This window comes from Mesoplodon mirus (assembly GCF_964341445.2).
Source record: "Mesoplodon mirus genome assembly, chromosome: 4".
Lineage (NCBI taxonomy): Eukaryota > Metazoa > Chordata > Mammalia > Artiodactyla > Ziphiidae > Mesoplodon > Mesoplodon mirus.
Window position 1 is genome coordinate 9,251,792 of NC_138979.1, and position 22,974 is coordinate 9,274,765.

Below are 22,974 nucleotides of genomic sequence, written 5' to 3' on the forward strand. Positions count from 1 at the left end.
CATTTTTTGCAAACATTTTCTCCCATTCTATAGGTTGTCTTTTCATTTTGTTTATGGTTTCTTTTGCTGTGCAAAAGCTTTTATGTCCCATTTCTTTATTTTTGTTTTTACTTCCATTACTCTAGGAGATGAATCCAAAAAAATATTGTTGTGATTTATGGGCTCAACATTTTAAAGGTTCTATGAGGTGCATGAATCTGTGTTCCCATTTCTCTTTCCAGGTTTGGGAAGTTTTGAGCGATTTTTGTTTTAGATATACTTTCCCTTTCTCTTTCTCTTTTCCTTCTGGGATTCCCATAGTGTTTATATTTCTCCCCCCACTTTTTTTTTGGTGGAGTCCCATAAGTCCTGTAAGCTTTCTTCATACTTTTTCATTCTTTTTTTTTTTTTTTTTTTGCAGTACGCGGGCCTCTCACTGTTGTGGCCTCTCCCGTTGCAGAGCACAGGCTCCGGACGTGCAGGCTCAGCGGCCATGGCTCACGGGCCTGGCTGCTCTGCAGCATGTGGGATCTTCCCGGACCGGGGCATGAACCCGTATCCCCTGCATTGGCAGGCGGACTCTCAACCACTGCGCCACCAGGGAAGCCCTCACTCATTTTTCTTTTTGCTCTTCTGACTGGATATTTTCAACTGATCTACCTTAAGTTCACTGGTTCTTTATTCTATTTAGTCAAGTCTGTTATTGAATATCTCTGTTGAATTCTTTAGTACTATTATTGTATTCTTCATCTTTAGGATTTCCAGTTGGGCTCTTTTGACATTTCTTTTTTTAATCTCAGTGCTTTAAATCGATTATTTCATTGTATTCTTTTTTCCCCCATCATTCTTTTTTTTATTTTTTTTTTTGTGTCCCAATAAAACTTTATTTACAAAAACAGGTGGGTGGCCATAGTTTGCTAACCTCTGCTCCAGAGGAAGCAGCGGAAGGGGTCATCTTTAGCTGGCAATTACAGGGAATAAGGGTGTATAGTATGTGGTGGAAGATGTAGACATGAGGACCAGATTGAGTGGCTACACACTGAGGCCAGAATGCTGCATTCTTTTTCAGTTTGGAGGGGGTTATTCAATGAATATTTTGGTTCACACTGATAGGAAGATTGATGGTTATCAGTGATGGTTGGGCCAGATTACTCCTGTGGTCCTTCTAAGATGGGATAATTAGATCTGCATCTTTCAGTATTCAAAATCTAACAATTTTTTTTCTTAAGGACCTTTTTTCTTTGTTAAAAAATACTTTGAATACATTGTCAATAGCCAGAATTATTACCCTCTTACCAATCTGAAATAATTGGAAGTTACTGGTAAAATTCTTCAGGTTCACAGTTTTGAAGATCCTTAAGGATAGGAGATGCTCAGTTTTAATTTCTGAAAGAGGAAAGGAGGTCTGTGGGGTGTGGGGAAGCCTGTCTTACCTGGTGCCTTTCTTGCTCAGTGGTAACATCCAGAATTTGACTTATTAATAAATGTAATTCCTTTTTCACATGAGCCATTTAACGTTCTGATCTGTATAGCTTACTGCTCTGTCTCCCAGTTTGAACAGTACCTAGGCACATAGGTGCTCAGTAAATGAACATATCCGACAAATGTTCTCAATGTAACAGATCCTGCATGGTCAGCAGAGGGAGGGCTGACGCCACAAGTCCTCCTTGGTGGATGGGTTAAGAACTCCCCTAAGGTGGGGCAGGTGCCCCTTCCACATGGGAAGGGGGGTAGGATTTGTATCCATGGATGTTCAATAACTGCTTCTAGGAGAAAAGGTAGAGCTTTTCCAGTAGCTGCAGACATACATTGTCTGGCCAGAGAATGGGATGTTTGTTTTGAATCTTCTGTTACAGTGCAGGGGATTGACTGACTTAGTTTGTGGACCAGAAATTCTCACATCCCCAAACTGCCCAGGGTGCCACCAGCCTGGGTGTAATATTTGTTATAATCTAGTCATAACAGTAGTTGAGCCAAATCTGAGTTGATCTGATGATTGCGAACACTGGAGAGAATCTTGAATAAGAGTGAAGACTGGCGGCTAAAACCCTTCACCAGGATGCTCAGCTGGGCGGCCCCACGTTCATCCAGTGGGCCCAGGTTCTGACTGACCAGCGAGCAAAAGCTGTGGCAGAGATCTAAGATTTCATTCAGGCAGTGAAACACAGGTTTCAACAAGATAAAGGACTGGGCCAGCAAATTGCTCAGGAAGTGGTCGTGAGCCAATTGGATGCTTTCAAAGTCTTGGGTAGAACTGATTTGATGAAGCAGCTGTGAGAACTGAGACTCCAGCACATCAACCTGGAGGTAGTACTGAAGATTATCCACCAGGAAGGCCATGTGATTCTAGGCACCACTTGACTGCGTCGGTCTGGTTGGACTTGAGGTGCCTGCGCTGCCTCTGTAGGGCCCAGCGGTGCTGCGGCTCAGCTTGGACCCGGCGCACACTCAGCAAGTACTTGAAAACAACACTACTTTTCCAGGACAGCAGGTGTGAAGAGAATGTGTAGTGGCCGCTGCACTTTATAGGAGAGACCTGGGGCTGCCCAGGCGGATGCGGGGGCTTCCCGGGGAGAAGTTTCCCGAGAAGGCCCTTCTCTTGCCTGAGTAGCATCTTTATGCTCCTTTCCATGATACTCGATTGTTAAGTGCAACAGAGGGAGGAGGCTGTCGTCATCTAGCAGCCCCTTGTGTGCTGACTGTGGGAAGGCCACATTCACATCATGTTCAGTTACTGCAGTGGGTGGTGTTTTTAACATGTGTTGAGCTGTATCAATGAAGACCTGAAACAGTTCTCCACGTCCCAGGAGGTAAAAGTCTTTAATGATCTTCAGCTGACCCAGTAAACCTGACTCTTCCACCATCAGCTTCCAGAGATGCTCAGCCACAGTACTACGTATATGATCCACCACCTGCTCAAAGTCCACCAGGCTGAAGAGGGGTTGCTGCTTGAGACGATGCAGCTCTGCAGCAAAAGTGTCCTCCTGGTTTTTCAAAATGGATCCTTTCCTAGTCAGGTTTACATTTTGATTCTCGAACATCTGGACAGATTCTCCAACAAACAGGATTTTTTCAGCAACCCTCACTGGAATGTAGGACGGCAGAATCTCCACTCGCAGAGAAAACTGCTTTAGAGATGGTGCCAGCATGTTCTCTTCTTCTATCAGGCGCAAGTCCTGGAGTTCTCTCAGTTGTTTTCCTGTCAGTCCCCTAATGCCCAGATCCTCCTCATCCTCTTCTGGCTGGGCACTAACATTACCAGAAGATGGACCCTGTTTGATAAAGAACTCTTCGTGCTGGTCCAAGAGGAGTCCATGTAGCATCCAGGCTGAGAGCTGCTTATACATGACCCCGTGACACACGGCCAGGATTTTTTCTAGTGCACTGCGAACAGGAGGCAAACCTTCACAGCTGTGTTTGTACACTGTTTCCAGGATTTGACAACCATGAATCTATTTACGAAGGATACTAAAGGATACGAATCAACACCCAGATGAAAACGATACACAGGGCGAGGTCCCGAACAAAGGAGTTTCTGCCTGGCATAGGGGCACACAGAGGCACTCTGGCTCACCAACATGGAAGCTCCTCCCCCATCATTCTTATATTTTCTTTTTTGTTCTTCTTTAAACTTCTTGGTCTGGAATGTCATCAGAAAAATGTAAAAATAGGGATTTTCTACTGTCTTCCCCCACAAAGAACACCAATATTGACAATCACCCTTGAATGAGAGTGACATTTTGGAAGTCCAGGATTTTTGTGACAAGATTCCAGAACAGAGTTGGAGCAAAAAACCCCCAGAAACTGGATACATTGAAGAGGGTAAGAGGAATAGTTTCAAATTACCTGTGTCAGCCATCCGTCAAGGCAGCACAGCTCAGTGCCAAGGACTTCTTGGCATGAAATTGCTTCCACAGAGGAAAATTAGGTTGTGTGAGTGAATGCCTGTCTCCCTCATCTGTGTTGGATGCTGACAATGAACTACAACTCTTTCTCAATTCATTTAGAATACTGAGTTGTATTGTAACACTGGAGGGTACAGAGGGGCTGAGAAGTCTGCAGTCAGGGCTCTTAAAGAACATGATAAATATGAAGAGCCTACTAGTCTTTTCATGGACCCCATAAGAAAGCCCTCCTATGAGGCCCCGGAATGCCTTGTCTGTGGATATCTTCAACTCGCCCAGGAGCACCATTAGCACTCCACACACCTCACCCACACAGATCCCCACACCTTGGCCAGCTCCCTGTATGGGGCCCAAGGGAGGCAAGTGCAAGTGGTTGCAGGTGGCTAGTAAGCATGTGCAAAAAACAAACCAAAGTCTGTGGGACTGGGAGAAAGCACACAAACTTGAGCATTAATCACTGCCACAGAGAAAGCAAATGGGAGGTTGTCTGTACCTGGGCTGGATTTTCAGGATTGAAAGAAGGCATTCAAAATTAATAATTCTCCCCCAACAGGGAACAAGAAGTGTGGAACAAGTGTATCATAGTAAAGGTCTGAGAAAGCTTCAGAACTCCTTGCAGGACTGATAGAATGTATTTCTCTCACCAAAGCTGTCAGTAAAGACTGGATTAGGTGGCTCCTTCTTCAAATGTGAAGACAGCTATACAAGCCTTTAAGGAACATGACACCACCCAAGGGACATAAAAATTTTCCAGGAACCAACCCCCAAGAAGTCAAGATCTGTGATAAATAATTCCAAAGAGTTGAATTAAGGAAACTCAGTGAACTACAGGAAACAAAGAAAGATAAGTAAATAAAATCAGGAGAAAGATACACAAATAAAATGAGAGTTTAATAGAGTGATAGAAATCACATAAAAGAATCAAACAAAAACTCTGGAGCTAGAGAATATAATAAATGAAATAAAAATTGCAATAAAGAGCATCAACATCAGCCTTGATCAAGCAGAAGAAAGAAAATTTTAATTCAAAGGGAGGTCATTTGAAATTATCCAGTCAGAGGAAAATAAAGAAAAATGAATGAAAAGAGTGAAAAAAACACATTAATTATAGGATCGCTTAAAGGAAATGATCTACGTGTTATTGGAATCCAGAAAAAGGAAAGAGAGAAAATGGGGCAGAGAGCTTATTTAAAGAAATAATGGCTGAGATTTCTGTGCATTAATTTTGTATCCTGAAACCCTACCAAATGCATTGATTAGTTCTAGTAGTTTTCTGGTGGCATCTTTAGGATTTTCTATGTATATTATCATGTCATTTGCAAACAGTGACAGTTTTACTTCTTCTTTTCCAATTTGTATTCCTTTTCTTTCTTTTACTTCTCTGATTGCAATGGCTAGGACTTCCAAAACTATGTTGAATAAGAGTGGAAAGAGTGAACATCCTTGTCTTGTTCTTGATCTTAGAGGAAATGCTTTCGGCTTTTCACCATTGAGAATGATGTTTGCTGTGGGTTTGTCATATATGGCCTTTATTATGTTGAGGTAGGTTCCCTCTATGCCCATTTTCTGGAGACTTTTTATCATAAATGGATGTTGAATTTTGTCAAAAGCTTTTTCTGCATCTACTGAGGTGATCATATGGTTTTTATTCCTTAATTTGTTGATATGGTGTATCACATTGATTGATTTGAATGAGATCCTTGCTGGATAGAGTAATCTTAGTTGTAGGTTTTTCTCTTTCATCACTTTAGGTATATCCTGCCACTACCTTCTGGCCTGCAGACTTTCTGCTGAAAAATCAGCTGATAACCTTATGGGGATTCCTTTGTATGTTATTTTTTGTTTTTCCCTTGCTCCTTTTAATATCTTTTTCTTTGAATTTAATTTTTGTTAGTTTGATTAATATGTGTTCTGGTGTGTTTCTCCTAGGGTTTATACTGTACGGGACTCTCTGTGCTTCCTGGACTTGGGTGACTATTTCCTTTCCCATGTTAGGGAAGTTTTTCACTATAATCTCTTCAAAATTTTCTCAGACCCTTTCTTTTTCTCTTCTTCTTCTGGGACCCCTATAATTTGAATGTTGGTGTGTTTAGTGTTGTCTCTGAGATTGTCTTCAATGCTTTTCATTCTTTTTTATTTATTCTGCTCCTCAGCAGATAGTTCCACCATTTTGTCTTCCAGCTCACTTATTTGTTCTTCTGCCTCAGTTATTCTGTTATTAATTCCTTCTAGTGTAGTTTTCATTTCAGTTCTTGTGTTGTCCATATCTGTTTGTTTGTTTTTTAGTTCTTTTGGATTTTTGTTAAACATTTCTTGTATTTTCTCAATCCGTGACATGGCACTTATATACAATGGAATATTACTCAGCCATAAAAAGAAACAAAACTGAGTTCTTTTTAGTGAGGTGGATGGACCTAGAGTCTGTCATACAGAGTAAAGTAAGTCAGAAAGAGAAAAACAAATACCATATGCTAACACATATATATGGAATCCAAAAAAAAATGGTACTGATGAAGCTAGTGGCAGAGCAGGAATAAAGACATAGACATAGAGAATGGACTTGAGGATGCGGGGGGTGGAAGGGGGAAGCTGGGGTGAAGTGAGAGTAGCATCAACGTATATACACTACTGAATGTAAAATAGCTAGTGGGAAGCAGTAGTATATCACAGGGAGATCAGCTCGGTGCTTTACGACGACCTAGAGATGTGGGATAGGGAGGGTGGTAGGGAAGCTCAAGAGGGAGGGGATATGGGTATATATGTATGCATATGGCTTATTCACTTTGTTGTACAACAGAAACTAACACAGTATTGTGAAGCAATTATACTCCAATAAAGATCTATTTATTTGGAAAGATTTAAACATCCAAATTCATGAAGTCTATATGTCCCCAATATGACTCATTACAAAATGAACATCTCCCAGATATAAAGCTATAAGCAGATTCCTTAGCAGAAACTTTGTAGGCCAAGAGAAATTTGGATGTTATATTCAAAGTGCTGAAAGAAAAAACTGCAAACCAAATACTTTACCCAGCAAAGTTGTCCAACAGATAAAAGACTTTCCCAGACAAAGAAAATGTGAGAAAATTTATCACCATTAGGACTTACACGAACCACTGGAAGAAATTCCTCAAGAATAAATGAACAGATGCTAATTAGTAACATGAAAACATTCAAAAATATACAACACACTGGTAAAAGTAAGTATATAAGCAAATTTATAATACTATATTACTGTAATATGGTGGTGTATTAATCACCTAACTCTAAAACAATGTAAATATGTATGTACCCAACAACAGGTCACCTAAATATACTAAGCAAATACTAACTAACTAACTAAGCAAGTTCTAAAGAAAGTATTAGACAATAATTCAATCATAGAAGTGGATTTTAAAACCCACATTCAACAGTGGATAGATCATCCAGACAAAAAAAAATCAATACGGAAATCTTTTGACTTGAGTTATACTTTAGACTGAAGGGACCTAAAGACATATACAGAACATTCTAAACCACAGCTGCAAAATAAAAGTCTTTTACAAGGCTACATGGAATATTTTCCAGGAATAGATCATATATTATGTCAAAGAATAAGTCTTAACAAAATTAAGAGTTGTAGTCCAACTAAGTATTTTTTCTAACCATAATGGTATAAAACCTGAACTTAATAACAAGAGGAAAACTGGAAAATTCATGAATACAGGGAAGTTAAACAATGTACTCCTGAACAACTGATGGTCAAAGATTAAATTTAAAAAATTTGAAATAAATAAAAATGAATACACAACATACCAAAAATTATGGGATCAGCAAATGCAGTTCTAAGAGGAAAGTTTATAGCAATAAACATACACAGAAGTAAAAAAGAAAGATTGCAAATAAATAACCTAACTTTGTATCTCAAGGAAGTAGAAAAAGAGAGCAACCAAGCCCAAAATTAGTGGAAGGATGAAAATAACAAAGATCATAGCAGAAATAAAATAAAGATCAGAAAAACAATAGAAAAGATCAACAAAAATAAGAGCCGTTGTTTATATAAAGAAAAACAAAATTGACAAACCTTTAGCTAGACTAATAAAAAAAAGAGAGAACACTCAAAATTTAAACATCAGAAATGAAAGAGAAAACATTACAACTAATACAAATGCAAAGAATTACATGAGACTACTATGAAAAACTATATGCCAAAAAATTGGGTAATCAAAAAAGAAAAAAGATAATTTCTGAAAGACATAAAACCCACAAACCCTTAATCATGAATAAATAGAAAATATGAAGAAACAAATAATCGTAAGGTGTTTGTAGCAGTAATTAAAATCTCCTAACAAAGAAACCCAGAACCTGATGGCTTCACTGTTGAATTATATCACACATTTAAAGAATTAATATCAATTCTTCTCAAACTCTTCTTAAAAACTAAAGAGGAAGATCACTTCCAAATTCATTTTATGAGGCCAGCATTATCCTCATTCAAAGCCAGATAAAGGCACTATAAGAAGAAAAAAATTGCAGTTCAAAATCTCTGATGTATTGTACTTAGATGGAAACATACTCAACAAGATATTGGTGAGCTGTATTCAACATCACATTAAAAAGAGCCTACACCGTGATCATGGATTTATCACTCGAATGAAGTATATTTCAATATATGCAAATCAATCAAGGTGATACACCACGTTAACAAAATGGAAGATAAAACTCATATGATCACCTCAGTTCATACAGAGAAATCATTTGACAAAATTCAACATCCTTTCATGATAATAACTCTCAACAACTTAGGTATAGAGGAACTGTACCTCAACATAATAAAGGGCATATATGACAAGTCCATAGCTAACATCATAATCAATGGTGAAAAACTTAAAGATTCTCCTCTAAGATCAGGAAAAAGATAATGATGCCCACCCTTGCTACTTCTATTCAACATGGTGGTAGAAGTCCTAGCCAGAGCAATTAGGTAAGAAAAATAAATAAAATATATTCAAGTTGGTAAGAAACAAGTAAAACTGTCTGTGTGCAGATGACATAATCTTACATATAAAAAAGCCTTAAGTCTCCACCCCCACACAAAACTGTTATAATCAATAAATAAATTGATAGTGTTGCAGGATATAAAATCAATATGAAAAATTGGTTGTGTTTCTAAACACTAACAATGAACTAACAGAAAGAGAAATTAAGAAAATAATCTCATTTTCAGTACCACTAAAAACAATAAGATATTTAGGAATAAGTTCAACCCAGGAGGACCTTTACACTAAAACCTATGACATTGATGAAAGAAATTGAGGATAACACAAATAAATGGAAAGATACCTATGTTCATGGACTGGAAGAATTAATATTGTTAAAATGTGTATACTACCCAAAGCCATCTATAGATTAAGTGAAATATCTATCAAAATTTCAGTGGCATTTTTCACAGTAAAAAAATTTGTATAGAACCACAAAAGACCCTGAATAGACATAGCAATCTTGAGGAAAAGGAAAAAGTTGGAGAGGCATCACACTCCCTAAAACTTATAAACGTCAACACCAAAAAAACAAAACAAAAACAAAAACAAAAACAAAACCCCGAAACCAAACCCACTCCCAAACACACAAACAAACTGATTAAAAAAGGGCAAACAACCTAAATAAAAGTTTTTCCAAAGAAGACATAGAAATAGCCATCAGGTGCATGAAAATGTACTCAACATCACTAGTCATCAGGGAAATGTAAGTCAAAACCACAATGAGCTATCACCTCACACCCCTTAGGATAGCTTTATTATCAAAACGGCAAGAGATAACAAGTTGTTGGTGAGGATGTGAACCCTTACTCACTATTGGTGGGAATGTGAAATGATACAGCTACTATGGAAAATAGAATGCAGGTTCTAAAACAAAACAAAACAAAACCCAGAACAAAACAAAAAATACAGCTTATCTACTGTATTATCCAGCAATCACACTTCTGGGTTATATCTGAAGGAAATGATATCAGTATCTCAAAGAGATACCTGGGGCTTCCCTGGTGGTGCAGTGGTTGAGAGTCCGCCTGCCAATGCAGGGGACACGGGTTCGTGCCCCGGTCCGGGGAGATTCCACATGCCGCGGAGCGGCTGGGCCCGTGAGCCATGGCCGCTGAGCCTGCGCGTCCGGAGCCTGTGCTCCGCAACGGGAGAGGCCACAACAGTGAGAAGCCCGCGTACCGCTAAAGAAAAAAAAAAAAAAAGAGAGATACCTGTATGCCCATGTGCAATACAATATTATTCACTGTAGTTCAGATATGGAAACAACCTACGGGTCCACTGACAGATGAACAGATAAAGAAGATGTGAGATATACATACATAATTTAGCTACAAGAAGGAAGAAAACATAGTCATTTGGATAAAACTAGAGGTACATATGATGAACTTAGAGGACACTATGCTAAGCTAAATAAGTCAGTCAGACAAAGACAAATATTCTATGATCTCATATGTGGAATCTAACTTTTAAAATGTTTCACTCTGTGGAACAGAGAGTAAAATGGCAGTTACCAGGAACTGACACCCAAAGGAAATTGGAAGATGCTGGTTAAAAGGTACAAGCTTTCAGTTATAAGATGAATAGGATTTGGAGATCTAATATACCTCATGATGACTATAATTAATAAAATTTTGTTGTGTACCTAAAATTTGCTAATAGAGTAGATCTTATGCCTTCTCACCCCCCTCCACACACAAAGGTATCAATAAGAGATGTGGATGTGTTCATCTTTTGTGGTAATCATTGTGCAAAGTATACATATATCAAATCATCTCAAGTATGCTTTAAAAATGTACAATTTTATTTGTCAGCTATACCTCAATACAGCCAAAAAAAATCTGCTTGGTCTGTTTTATATTTCTTTTTATCACCCCTTTGTTATTTTTTCAGAAAAAATATTTTTAGGAAACACATATTTCATACATAACTATCTTTTTTTTTTTTTTTTTTTTTGCGGTATGCGGGCCTCTCACTGTTGTGGCCTCTCCCGTTGCGGAGCACAGGCTCCGGATGTGCAGGCCCAGCGGCCATGGCTCACGGGCCCAGCCGCTCCGCGGCATATGGGATCCTCCCAGACCGGGGCACGAACCCGTATCCCCTGCATCGGCAGGCGGACTCTCAACCACTGCGCCACCAGGGAGGCCCCATACATAACTATCTTAAATTCTACCTGATCATCTCATTATCAGAAGTCATGAGCAGAGTGACTAAGTTTGTTGTTTTATTCTCTGTTGACTCTCACTTATAATGGCTTGTTTCCTATGTGTTCCATACTTCTGCTTATACATATGATTATGATTATGACAATATATTAGTAGTAGTACTTACTGTAGTATTAGACTGGTAGCATAGACAATCATACTGGGGTAGAAGTGGTGCTCATAGTCATTCGTTTCAGTCATATTCATGGTACTATTAATGGTAGTATTTGATCAGAGTAGGTAGATAGATCAGAGAAAGCCTGGCTCCTGTTACTCCTCTTTAAACAGAGGAGTTTTTTTTCCTCACTCAGGCTTCACTGAGAATATAGCTATTTCAGGAATCCCAGATCTTCTTTTGTGGTTTCAGCTAGTTTGGCTCTTAAGATTTCCCCTAATTGTGACTGCCCCCCAGATACTTAAATATATTCTTAGTGTAGTTTGTTTACCACCTAAGCATTTGGTAGCAGTGCATTTTGGTTTGGGTGTCTACCATATTGTCAGGTTTTTAATAAAGTCTAACATCTTTTATAAGGGAGAAGAATACTAGACTAAAAACATTACATGTATATATGTGATGAAATCATAATGATACTATTACCAATGAAGAAGAGCTGGTAAACTTTTAAGATCCACAAAAAAAGAATATGCTGATTTTTTATGTTATATAAATCACAAGTAAAGACCTATATGACATTAAAAACAACAAACTGCTAGTGTGTTGGGAATAAGTACCTGTGACTCAGGGTATAAGTTTTAGGAATAAGATAATATACAGTAATAGAAATGTACTGTATTTCAAATAATGACGATATAACTGAAGATGATGGGCTAGGTAAAACTGTTTAATAGTGATAACTGGCTTTAAGTCAATGAGAAAAGAGATGTTAAAAATGCACGTGAGACATTGGAGAACACTTGTTTTGTGAAATATGAGTGGAAAGAGTACTATTTTCAATTATTATTTTATATAATATGCAATGTGAATACTTACATGTAACTAAATTAAATAAATTTTATAATTGAATAGTTGACTTTTATCTACATGCTTCATCATTTATATTTCCAAGTAGACAAAACTCTCTTTTGTTATATATTTGAAGACACATGTGACAAATTTGTATTAAATTATTTTAGTTAATATGAGTGAAAATGTAATATTTCCAAATTAATATTTGTGTAATATATGATTTTAAATATTCATGTGTAAATTAATTAATTAATAGATTGATTATAAGTACACTTTTTTCAATAACTTTTAACATTTAGATATTCAGGTTGGTCAACACACTCCATCTTTTCATTGGTGTCTCCTTATGTTTCTGTATGTATAATATTTATTTTAAAGTAATTTTCAGATGACTCAATTAATTGCATGTAATGAGAAAAGATTTTCTTTAGTGTTAGCATCTATCGTGGCACTTTACAATTTTAGTTAAAGGGCTTTTGTGTGGAAGTCCTCACATTCCCTCTGAATTCACCTTTCCTGATAAGGATATTAGTTACTCCACCTGGCCACTTAGAGCTCAGAACCGGGCCAGGACAGGACCTTGGGGTTTCTGTCCAGCAGATACTTAGGGAAAGTCACAACACAATTATTGAGCATGGAAGGTGAATGCCCAAGTCTTGGGTGCTGATCTCATTTCTTTCTCTCACAGCTTTATAAACCCTACAGTGCAGAGGAGAAATCACATACATTTTTGTATTTTTTTCAAGGTCTGGAAAGGTTGACTGAAACTCCTTATCTTTTTTTTTTTTTTTAAATGCACTAGATTTTATTTTATTTTATTATTATTATTATTATTTTTGCAGTACGTGGGCCTCTCACTGTTGTGGCCTTTCCCATTGCGGAGCACAGGCTCCGGACGCACAGGCTCAGCGGCCATGGCTCATGGGCCCAGCCGCTCCACGGCATGTGGGATCTTCCCGGACCGGGGCATGAACCTGTGTCCCCTGCATCGGCAGGCGGACTCTCAATCACTGCACCACCAGGGAAGCCCGAAACTCCTTATCTTATGTACTAGATTTTTCTTAGTTCTCCACCACAAAAGGGTACTTTTGGCCTTATTAGCCCATTTAAGAGTCAATTTTTTTATTGAGGTGTAATTGACATACCACATTATATTAATTTCATGTGTACAACATAATAATTTGATATTTGTATATATTGTGAAATGATCACCACAGTAAGTCTAATTAATATCCATTGGCTCACATAGTTACAGAATTTTTTTCTTGTGATGAAAACTTTTAAGATCTATTCTTGCGGCTTCCCTGGGGCACAGTGGTTAAGAATCTGCCTGCCACTGCAGGGGATGTGGGTTCAAACCCTGGTCTGGGAAGATCCCACATGCCACGAAGCAACTAAGCCCGTGCGCCACAGCTACTGAGCCTGCACTCTAGAGTCCGCAAGCCACATCTACTGAGCCCATGTGCCACAACTACTGAAGCCCATGTGCCACAACTACTGAAGCCCATGTGCCTAGAGCCCATGCTCCGCAACAAGAGAAGCCACCGCAATGAGAAGCCTGCGCACTGTAAGGAAGAGTAGCCCCCGCTCACTATAAGTAGAGAAAACCTACACACAGCAATGAAGACCCAACACAGCCAAAAATGAATAAATAAATAAATAAGTAAATAAAAATCTATTCTTTTAGCAACTTTCAAATATGCAATACAGTATTATTAACTACAGTCACCATGCTGTACATTATATCCTCATGACATTTACATTATAACTGGAAGTTTGTACCTTTTGACTCCATCCATTTCACCCACTTCCAAACCCCTGCCTCTGGTGCCAACTAATCTGTTCTCTGTATCTATGACCTTGTTTTTTTATTTGTTGTTTTTATTTTTTGTTTTGTTTTTAGATTCTACACATAATTGAGATCATAATGATATTTGTCTTATTTTACTTAGCATAATGACCTCAAGATCCATCCATGTTGTTGCAAATGACAACATAGATTTCATCCTTTTTATGGCCAAATAATATTCCATTGTGTATATATATGTGTGTGTGTATACATACATATATATATATATATATATATATATATATATATATATATACAGCACATTTTCTTTATCCATTCAACTAGTGATGAACACTTAGATTATTTCCATATCTTGGCTATGGTAAATAATGCTGTAATGAACATGGGGATGCATATGTCTTTGCAAGGAGTCTAGTTTTTAACATTCTCTACTTGTTTTTAATTAGCTGATAGTTAATGCCCCCTTCTCTCTGTGTAACACTTGATCCAAGGTGATATTAATCTTATTTTTACTTGTTCTATGTCATTTACTTTAAAAATATTCTGTGTATCAATCTGATGTGTTTGGAGCATAGAGAATTTAAAAAATGAATTTTCACTCTCTCTTGACCTGTTGACTTTTCTCTTTTAACAGAAAAGGGAACTTAAAAATATATCACAATATTTTGATATGAAATTTTCTACTTAACTGAAAATTTTCTCTTAAAACCTTTCATAAAACTTTGTTACGTTGTTTGTAACATTTGATAATGATGAAGAAGATTTCTCCTTCATACTAAACACAAAACATACAATTTATACATATTTATCATCTGGATATGAATTACTTCTGTCTTACCTTACCCTATGGAGAAAGAGAAAAAAGTGCTTATGGTGAAATAATCCATTGCATAAAAACATCTTGGGATTATATTTTGTAAGCAGTTCAATTCAACAGAAATTTAATGAATATGTCTCATGTACAAGGCATGATACCAGCTTCAGATTACAAACATGAGAGATCAAAAAAGGTGAGAAAGTGACACTTTTACTATTACCCACTTTGAAAATAGTGGTCTGATGTACTCCCAGACCAATTCTAAAGGAAAAATAGTCTATTTAGCATGTATAATTGACTGTAAGAGAAGTGATCCAGGTTTTGGTGTCAGGCAAAATATTTTATTCTAATTATTCGACAGAGGCCCTTTAGAGTTATGGGAATCATAATCACCTCAAGGAGATGTTAAAGTACGAACTTGTTCCAATTAATTGCTGTTGCAAGTTGACGTTCCATTGTTAGTATATAGAAATGCAACAGATTTCTGTATATTAATTTTGTGTCCTGCAACTTTAACAAATTCATTGAGTTCTAGTAGTTTTTTCTGTGGTGTCTATAGGATTTTCTTAATATCATGTCAACTACAAACAGTAACAGTTTTATTTCTTTATTCCCAATTTTTTTTCACATTTAAAGTAGATTCAATTTTTTTTTTTACTGAAGTATAGTTGATTTACAATATATTAGTTTCAGGTATACAGCATAGTAATTCAATATTTTTATAGATCATACTCCATTTAAAGTTATTATAAAATATTGTCTATATTCTGTGTGCTGTACAATATATTTTTGTGGCTTATTCATTTTACACATAGTAGTTCATACCTATTGCTCTCCTACTCCTATCTTGCCCCCCCTTTACCTCTTCTCACTGGTAACCACTAGTTTGTTCTCTATATCTGTGTCTTTTTCTGTTTTGTTATATTCATTTGTTTTATTGTTTATGTTCCATATATAAATGATAACATACAGTATTTGTCTCCCCCTGTCTGATTTATTTTGCCAAGCATAATACCATCCAGGTCCATCCATGTTGGTGCAAATGGCAAAATTTCACTTTTTTATGGCTAATATTCCATATATATATACCACTTCTTCTATATCCATTCATCTGTTTATTGACACTTCAGTTGCTTTCATATCTTGGCTATTGTAAATAATGCTGCTATGAATATTGGGGTGCATGTATCTTTTTGAATTTTTTTTTGTTGTTTTCAGATATATGTGTGTGTGTGTGTGTATACACACACACACACACACAGACATTTTTTGTGTGTGTGTGGTATGTGGGCCTCTCACTGCTGTGGCCTCTCCTGTCGCGGAGCACAGGCTCCGGACGCGCAGGCTCAGCAGCCATGGCCCACGGGCCCAGCTGCTCCGCAGCACGCGGGATCCTCCTGGGCCAGGGCACGAACCTGCGTCCCCTGCATCGGCAGGCGGACTCCCAACCACTGCACCACCAGGGAAGCCCCTCACAGACATTTTTTTAAAAGAAGACATACATATGGTCAACAGGCACATGAAAGATGCTCAATATCACGGCATCAGGGAAACGCAAATCAAAACCATAATGAGAGGGCTTCCCTGGTGGCACAGTGGTTGAGAGTCCGCCTGCCGATGCAGGGGACATGGGTTCGTGCCCCGGTCCGGGAAGATCCCACATGCCGCGGAGTGGCTGGGCCCGTGAGCCATGGCCGCTGAGCCTGTGCGTCCGGAGCCTGTGCTCCGCAACGGGAGAGGCCACAGCAGTGAGAGGCCCGTGTGCTGCAAAAAAAAAAACAAAAACAAAAAACACAATGAGATACCACTTCACATATGTCAGAATGACTATTAACAAAAAGACAACAAATAATAAGTGTTGGTGAAGATATGAAGAAAAAGGAACCCTTGGGCACTGTTGGTGGGAATGTAAACTGGTATAGCTACTATGGAAAACAATATGGAAGTTCCCCAAAAAATTCAAAATAGAACTACCATATGATATAGTAATTCCACTCCTGGGTATTTATCTGAAGAAAATTAAAATCCTAATTAGAAAAGATATATACACTCCCATGTTCATTGCATCATTATTTACAATAGTCAAGATACGGAATGGATAAAGAAAATGTGATATATATATGACATAATATGACATAAAAAGGAATAAAATCTTGTCATTTATGACATCATGGATTGACCTAGAGTGTATTATTGTAAGTGAAATGAGTCAGACAGAGAAAGACAAATACTATATGATTTCACTTACATGTGGAATCTAGAAAAACAAAACAAATGAACAAAATGTAACAGTAGAGAAACAATTACAGATTCTCTGTATCTATGACAATAATGGTTAACAGAGGGGAGGGAGCTGGGGGGAGAGAAACAGATGAGGGAGGTTAAGAGGTATAAACTTCCAGCTGCAAAATAAATGTTACAAGTATGAAATGTACAGTGTGAAGAATATAGTCAATAATTATGTAGTATCTTTGTATGGTAACAGATGGTAACTAGACTTATCACGGTGATCATTTTGAATTGTATAGAAATATCAAATGTAACAGAAATGAACAGTGTTGTAATTATATTTCAGAAACAAACCAACAAACTCATAGGAAAAGAGATCAAATTTGTGGTTACCAGAGACAGGAGCTGGGGGAGGGGGAATTGGTTGAAGGCAGTCAAGAAGTACAAACTTCCAGTTATAAGATAAATAGGTACTAGGCATGTAATGTACAACATGATAAACATAATTAACACTGCTATATGTTATGTATGAAATTTGTTAAGAGAGTAAATCCTGAGTTCTCATCACAAGGAAAAACAACTTTTTAAACTTCTTTAGTTTTGTATCTATATGAGATGATGGATGTTCACTAAACTTATTGTGGTATTGAAAAAAAATGAAAAATAAATAAGTAAATTTCTGACATGGCTGAATACATAAAATAGGCATTTAGGGGAACATTAACAAAAAATATAATTTTTTGAAAATCTAAAACTGTGTGGAATTATGTAAGTTAAATGTTAACCTCTTTGGTTATTGCTGTTGCTATGGGTGTTGGTCTTCTTTTTTGATATAGTTTAAAGCATGAACAAACTATTTATCTTTCCATTAGAATTTAATGTTAAAATTTTTACCCATTGGAAAATAAACTTCACACCTGTGTGTAGCTAGCTTATTTGCTACTCGGATAAAATAATCTACTTATTTGTCTCCTTTTCTTGTTCATTTTTTGTATTTTTTTGGTGCCAGTTAGTATTTCTAGCTCACGATGTGAACAAAAAATAAGATTTTAGATTTACAGCGTCTTGTGACTTTTTGACAGCTTTTGTGAGGTATTTGAACCTTTGGACAAAACTGAGATTTGGGATATTTAGTGAATGTAATTAATTCATGTAGTCTTCGCCTCCAGGTCATTTGGATTTGTACAAAGCTGCTTATAAATGCAGAATATTTGCTTGCCATTCTCAAAGGAGTATGGCCCTAATTAAACTGCAACATAGTGTTATTATTCTTTTTGAACAAATTTTCCCTATGTGTTGAATTTTTCTTTAGTAATTTTGCAGTACTAAAAATCAAGAGAAAAGAAGAGAAATCTAATCTCTTATTACATTGCATTTCATCTGACAAAGAAGAAATGATGGTACTCCAAACAGAAAAGCAGCCATCTGTTGGAAAGAAATACGAGAAGCTGAATTGTCAAATTCTCTATTTTAAGCTTTCTTCAGCAAAATTGGTCATCAATCATGTTTTAAAATAGAATGTGGGCACAGGAAACATTCGGGGGAAAATATTTTTCCACATTATTGTTTTCTGTTTTATTCGTGGCACGGTGCCTTACAGGGGTTATGTTCATTCTAACCACAAAATTCAGCATTCTCAAAGTAGACTACCCTACTTTAAGTGATCGTATATTGGATATCAGATAGCAAGTTGCCAAGGACTATGTTCAATATCTGGATAGATGAAGAGGATAATGTCTCCTTTGTGAAAAGTGAATTCTATTTATTAGTTCATGCACTCATTCATCTACTTATTCAGTCCGAATGCAACAAATATTTTGAGCTTTTATTCTGTGCCAGGCTTTTTGTTAGGTATTGAGCATTTAAAAATGAATAAAATACTATACTTTCCTCAAAGAGATCAAATATTCCATTCCCAGTTACTCTCCATCCAACAGGCTATGCTGAATGTCAAGTGAAAAAGTTACCACAGTTCCAATTATCCATAAAGAACAACTCATTGTTATTCCCACCACTTGTCTAGCTTAATCAGCCCTCAAGTCTTAAAGCTGTCAGGCAATATTAATTTCAGTGATATCTAAAAGGAGCACAGACCTAAAAATCCTGCTTGAATATAAAGAACCCCTCTGTTTTCCTACTCCGCTATTGGAAAATGCTTTGTTATTGTTGGAAAATGAATTCACTTCATAGAAAACAAATGTCCATTGCCATCATGGAGCCATACTATATTTTCCATTAATCCCCACTTTGGGCCATTAATAAAATTAAGAGAAAAAGGATAGAGGTGAATTGAAGAGAGCTAGGTTTTCATTTTCCGGTCACTAAAAAAAATGCTGTGTTTTTATGAGAGACTATTTATAACTCATATGGCTCGTTTGAAAGTATGACTTAGGTTGCAACCATGGCAGCCAATGCCAAGGTTTTATGTTGGGCGTGTAAAGGATCATGAATTTTGTAGTACTGTAGATTTTTATTTTCAGGCTATAATGCATAATTTTTTGATATTTAACTGAATTTATTTTAAAGTGTTTAGGTTCCCAGAAGAAATGCCTTATCACTACAAAGCGTAATCTACCTCCATTTTTTCCTTTTGTTATTTTTCTTAAAATGTTTTTTGTTGGATTAAAATGATTAAATGGCCTATTTAGTTGTAGTTGCACTACAAAATTGTATAAAATATTCTTTTTAAGAAGTTATATTTTTTCCTTGTGGGAATGATGTCAATTTCTAATTGTTGCCTACAGAGAAAAGAGTAATGATACTTAAAAACTTCTGCTCCTAGACTGGTAAACGGCTCTGACCAAATGTGTAAATCTAACCCTTAGAATTAAATGAATAAAAAAAAATTAAATGAAGGATTATGGGATGCTGATAAACAAACAGTGACAGAGTAAGAGTAATGACAGAAAGAAACACCTGTAAATAACATCTACAAAAAACCCAGGTGACAAGAATTTCTCCTGAACCTAAAAGTACAAACTACCAACAGCTACGACACCATTCAGTATCATCATCTATGAGGTAAAAGCAGAATAAAGGCATCGGTGCCTCAAATGGCCCTGACAGTAGAACAATAAAATTGCCAGTAGGTACTTAATGGAAAGTACAACAGGTCAATCTGAAAACACAGACAAATGTGGAAGAAGGGGCTTCAGCAGCATACAAATTTCTCGTTAGTGTGAGGGGGCAGTGAAGGATATCTGATGATGCTGGAGAGTATGGATTGTAGAAAGTGTCCAGCGCAATCTTTTTTCCCAGAGGGTAGAAACTGCTGGCAGTTGAACACAGATTGAGCTGGGGAGGAATAATGGTTACTCTTCATTGTTGATGGAGGAGAGTAGATTGTATCCCACTTGCTTCAGCTCTACACTTAGCACATGCTTCTAATATTATACTGTATTCCTATCACACTGAATTCCATACCCTTCTCTTTTATACATATTTCTCTCAAACTAAAGCACTAAGAACCTCAGGATAGGGACCATATTTTATGATATTTCCAGTATAATATCTGTGTATTCCACATTCTAAGATATTACATGTAAAGTTTGAAATCACAAAAAATAACACTGAAATTGGACAAATCTGAATAATTTTTATATTGTTGCCTACTTACACTTTTCAGCCTGCTTGAAATATTTTTGAACATATTGTAAAAGAACTGTGAATAAAACCATATTAAAGTGATAATGTAACACAAATATTATTGGTTAGCATTACAACTTCATGGATCTTCCCCACTCTCCCTGTGATATATATCCAACCATGTGAAACACCATAATTTAACCATTGAGGTCTATATATCACAATGCTGAAGAAGATCCTTGACTTAAAAGAAAAACCACACATACAAAATTATAGCATCCTTTTATATAGTCTTTAAAGAGGAAGCATTTCTAATAACATAATAATAATAGCAATTATTACTTCTAACATCACTTAGATTACTACCACTTATATACTTACCTCTGATTCATACACATGAGTATTTTAATCAATCAATCTCCTATTTTATAGGAGATTGAACATATTGGGAGCTTTGAGTTAATTACTATAAGAAGTGTGTATGCCTGAGCGTGTTTGTGTGGCCATAATATTGAATATTGTTCACACATGGATATCATCACCTCCTATAATCAACTCTTGCATTCAATGTATGTAAAGCTGAAAATGACAAAGTTACTTTAAGCCTGGCCTCCTGTACAACCTCTACATTATTTGTTCTTTTGAACTTAGGCAGAAGCCCTTGTATAAATGTGAACATTATTTGAACACCATGAAACCTTAAGTTCTTGTTGGTCATTAGCATATTAACTTGAATTCACTATCTAATTAGCATAGTATTGGAAAGCATCATATATGTCTGTAGGCCCATGCATTTATTTGAGCAACTTAAGACTCATGCTCATGGGTTTGGAAGATGTTCATTCTAAGAGTTGGGGAGTAAGGCTTCTCTGTTCAATACACCTGCATTAGGTTGGCACCTCAAGGCCCCAGGAGCCAACTCAACACAGCAGATTGCTGTTTGGAACACCTAGAGACCTTTGCGAGAAAATTTCAGTGTGGGGCTTCTCTAGGCTTCTCTTTTCCCTTGTTTAACTCCAAAATAGAGGTGGTTCTATAGCCAAGAGAAAGGAAAGGACTTTCATAGGGGAAAGACAAGCACTGCATCTTTACCATCTCCTTATATCCACATCCAGTGGGACGGCACACTCTGCAACTGTTTGGTGAATGTGATAATGGATGTCACCACCTACCTTCAGTCACTGCTCTGCAACTTCAACTTCAATAAGTAATTTCCAATGTTTTCCTTCAAATTCATCTTCTATAACATAGGAGGAATTATCTTGAGGGTCTTTTTGTCTTTTTTTCCAAAAATGAAAAGGACACTTTACAAACTTGCTATACAAAGATGAGAAATAAAAGATAAGAAAACAGACTTTGAGTTGTAATATATTAAATAATCTCAGCTATTTACATGCTAGAGGCTAAAAAACAGTGCCAGTTATCTAATACACATAATTTTATTCCATAAAAGGAATAAATCTAAGCTGAAGGAATATATAGTTTTCCTTATTAAATATAATGGAATGATTTCCATTTTTAATAGGAAAAATAAATGTGACCTATAAATATTTCATATTTTTACATAAGTTCCCCTCCTTTAAAGGATGATTTCTAGTGGGGCTGTGGAAAGCAAATGGGCTTTGGGGTTAGCTTGGCCTGAATTCCGATTTGGTTTTGCCCCCTAGAGTACTATGTGAGTTAATCAAGAAGCTCCCCGATATTTGGATTCCTTAAAGTATGTGAAATTGCTTAGCACAGGGCAGGTTTCAAGACTTTTGTCTTTCTTTTTCTTGGTATTTAGCAGAACAAGTGATACTGGGTGACAGAAAGAGGGAAGACTCTAGATGAGACCGTGAGGACAGGCACTGCTTAGGAAGAAAACTATAAGCAGGAAAAGGCTCAGGGCAGTTGCTCTTGGCTCAGTGGGCTACAAAGAGGGCTAGAGAGAGGAAAAGAAAAGTCTTAATGATATATGCAAAATGAGTGTCTTTCTGTCTCTCCAGGGATGTGTGAGTAGACAGATTGTCATCAATTTTGAGGGTTACTCGGGATGATCTGAGTAATATAGATTCTATGGAATGAGAAAAATCCCCTTTGTAGGGTGTACAAACTGTGTGTGTTTAAGAGCTGGCCCACCAGAGCAACAGCGAAGAGTCTTCTTAGAGGCTCTAGGACTTGGTGTGAGGTAGGGCTGTCTGCTCTCTGCAGACAGGGGGTATCTGCTCTAAGGGGGTCCCAGCAGGGTTCATCTATCTAAGGACACTGGTATTTCCCACAGCCACTTTGTTAGTGTACCATAGGTGTCAGTGCAGCGAAGTGATGCGTCGCCACCCACTGCACCCACTGACCCGTGCACACATCATGAGAACTCGTAGAGGTGGTCAGAAGCTGGGTGGAATAGTGGTGAAGAGGACAGGATCTAGGGACAGCATGCTGAGGGGTGACCCCGATGTTGCCTCTTACTAGCTTAGCCAT

General features: G+C 37.2%; 1 pseudogene across 1 annotated transcript; it reads right to left on the reverse strand.

Moving 5' to 3' along the window:
• Nucleotides 1-1,597: 1,597 nt before the first annotated feature.
• LOC309802289 (gamma-tubulin complex component 4-like) lies at nt 1,598-22,974 on the reverse strand (annotated as a pseudogene). The gene is made up of 2 exons: nt 22,795-22,974; nt 1,598-3,431 (listed from the first exon to the last, which is right to left on the reverse strand). The product of its transcript is annotated as a gamma-tubulin complex component 4-like (transcript).